At 41.7% G+C, this 2,999-nt stretch overlaps 1 protein-coding gene across 2 annotated transcripts in view; it reads right to left on the reverse strand.

Annotated features, from left to right (window-relative positions):
- Window positions 1-2,999, reverse strand: part of LOC110331577 (ATP-binding cassette sub-family A member 8-B) — a 58,630-nt gene extending 55,631 nt beyond the window's left edge. For both annotated transcript variants that reach the window (XM_029546004.1, XM_021212312.2), the window contains exon 1: window positions 2,803-2,999. The gene's annotated coding sequence lies outside the window, so the exon portion shown is untranslated. The remainder of the gene's footprint in view (window positions 1-2,802) is intronic.

The following is a 2,999-nucleotide window of genomic DNA, read 5'->3' on the forward strand; positions in this document are numbered from 1 at the left end:
CTGTCACCTGAATTTTTGATCTTAGCTATTCTGACTGGTGTGAGGTGGAATCTCAAGGTTGTTTTGATTTGCATTTCCCTGATGATTAAGGATGTTGAACATTTTTTGAGGTGTTTCTCAGCCCTTTGGTACTCCTCAGGTGAGAATCCTTTTTTAGTTCTCTGCCCCATTTTTTAATGGGGTTATTTGGTTTTCTGGAGTCTCTCTTCTTGAGTTCTTTATATATAATGGATATTAGTTGCCTATCTGATTTAGGATTGGTAAAGATCCTTTCCCAATAAGTTGGTGGCCTACTATGTTTTATTCTTATGTTTGATTTTATTTACCTCTATTCTAATTCTACTTTTTATATTCTTATCAAGTCTTACTGAACTGATAAATATTTCTTTCTTTCCTCAACTTTCTGTCCTGTTCAAAGCATCTTATAAAGGTATTCACATATCTTTAATGCTTGCTCTTAGTTTTCCCAAAGTACTGTGATTTATATTATAAAAATTTAACAGCTCTTATTATGATTTATCTTTTACAAATACTGTCTACATATATGAGCTCTCTGATAGATTCTAACTGATCTGGTTATTATACAGAAATGTGACTCAACTTTTAATCTGAAGTAAACACAAATAGATTTATGTCTACCAATAATAATCCATTAGCTTTCCGGTGAATAGCGGCTTCGGTGGTGAGGTCTTGTACCTGGGAGGCAGAGGTAGAAACTCCACCTGTAGAGGCTCTACACTGACTTCATCTGGATTGGGAATTCGTGATCCTTTGCCTTGTGTGTGAACCAGTACCCAGGAAAGCATCCAGGGGCTTTGCCCAGAACTGGCTGAAGAGAACAGCATTGCACTGCCACAGAGACTACTTAGCAGAACAGAACAGACTTTCCCACAGGTGTGCAGCAAACCACAGCTTTAGCCAATTCAACACCGAGGGAAGACCATCTATGGGAGAGAGAGAGGGTGTGTGTGTTTGTGTGTAAATATCCGTGGGTGATTTGATAAGGGAATTTGCATATATATATATATATATATATATATATATATATATATATATATATTTAATTAAATGGGAGTGTAAAATTTCCTGCAGAAGATGTTTCAGTGCATAAGAACACCACCTCCTGCTACAACTTCAACAATCAATACCGTGCAAACATGCTCTGGTAACCCTCTTCTGCAAACTAAGGGATGTAAATGCTCTTCAAAAGCATTTTTTTTTCCCCCCTGAGGGAGGAAACTGGATACCTAAACTGAATCATGGAAGGGAAGATTCCCCAGAATCCTATGCTTATCAGATTTCTGGGAAGCATGCCAGGGGCAAGAATGGCCCAGGGCTTTTGACCACAAAGTCAGCAGCTCCATCGTGAATACCATAAAATTGGTGCTAAATCCTGAGAACTGAAGCAAGTGCCAGGGATGAACCCCACATGGTGATCCACAGCAACAAGCCGTGGGCGGGTCCTTACCAGAAGCTCTCCTCATGTTCACCTCACAGAGAGCTCACACAGAGGTGGTTTCTCTAGAGTCAAAGCTCAGGTGATAAGTCCTGGCCAGTCTAGTGGGAGACACAATGGCTGGAGCAGGTTCAGGGGGGCTATCGCCACAGGAGGAACCTGCATAGGGCTGTTAAAGAAGGTCCCAGGCAAGGCAGACAGACAAGAAAAGAAAGTAGACAACTCACAGAAAGAGAAGGAAGAAAGGATGCCAAGAGGGGAGCTGCACCAGGTTGGAGTGCCCACTGAGGGGTAGCTAAGGAGCCTCACAGCGGGGGTTGTTCTCAGTCCGGACAATCCAGAGGGAACACCTTTTGAGGGGGGCTGTGTAGTCTGTTGGGGTGGCAGTGTTGTCTAAGTAGAGATCTCAGTACAGAATTGGGCACAGCCCCATGGGCAAAGGCACTCTGCAACTTCTTTGATTTTATTTGTAAATGAAAATCTGCCTCCTTGTCTGTCCACTCCTGGTGTGTGTGTTCTGCAGTTTGTAGAAAGACTGAAGACATGAACCCTCCTTATCTGTGGCATAAATAATATCCAAAATGTTTAAGTGTGTGTGGGGGTGGGGGGGAGGAAGAGGAGGAAAGAAGGGGAAGAGGGAGGGAGAAAGAGAGACAGAGAGAGACAGAGACAGAGGGAGAGAGACTAAGTGTTTCTCCTCCCCTGATGCCCTGGGAGGTTGACACTTCTGTGCTGCAGGATGAACATTCAGAGTTAGACTGTGAGATGAGAGGGCCTGAACATTTCACCCACGGTGTCAGAACAGCCAGAGATCCTAGAATAGACACAGTTTGCTGAATTCATCAAGTGTTCTGTGAACCCTCTTGGGAAGCAGCCTCAGAAAAGTTGTTAACCCCAGATTGCCAAATTACATCAAAGCAGATAACTGCAGAGGTAGCTCAAGCTTTCAGCTCAATCCTGAAATGTCTCAGCTCTTGACAGTCAGCCTGTTGGCCAATTTCAGCTCATTCCCACACTCATTTTATGGCTCAGCAGAGCATCATGATATATATATATATATTCAATTAATATATATATATATATTCAATTTATATATATATATATATATATATATATATATATATATATATATATATATTAATTGAATACCTTGCTCTATTTAATATTACACACCAGACACCAAAACACTTCAGAATAGCCCATTGATTTTTTAAAAAACAACTTTGGCACAGATGGTTAGCATTCAGCTCATGAAACGGTTCAGTTTTTATTATAACAACACCAATAATAATCCCGATGCCCAAACAAATAAACCTGATAAGGAAAACAAAATCGCAGAAACTTACTTTCCGGAAATGCCAAGCAAGGACTCCATTTATTCACTGGCTCTCTTTAGAATAATAAAGTGAGTCACCTTCCCCCTCCCCCTGTTCTCCAGCACCTTTCCAGAGTTTAACTCTTTGCTGTCCGTGAAAGAGACTGAGGAAAGCTGCTCTCAGCGGGAGTTTATGATCTCAGCTCCGGGTTGGTCTTGCCGAACACC

The sequence above is a fragment of the Mus pahari genome, chromosome 14 (assembly GCF_900095145.1).
Source record: "Mus pahari chromosome 14, PAHARI_EIJ_v1.1, whole genome shotgun sequence".
In the NCBI taxonomy this organism is placed as follows: Eukaryota; Metazoa; Chordata; class Mammalia; order Rodentia; family Muridae; genus Mus; species Mus pahari.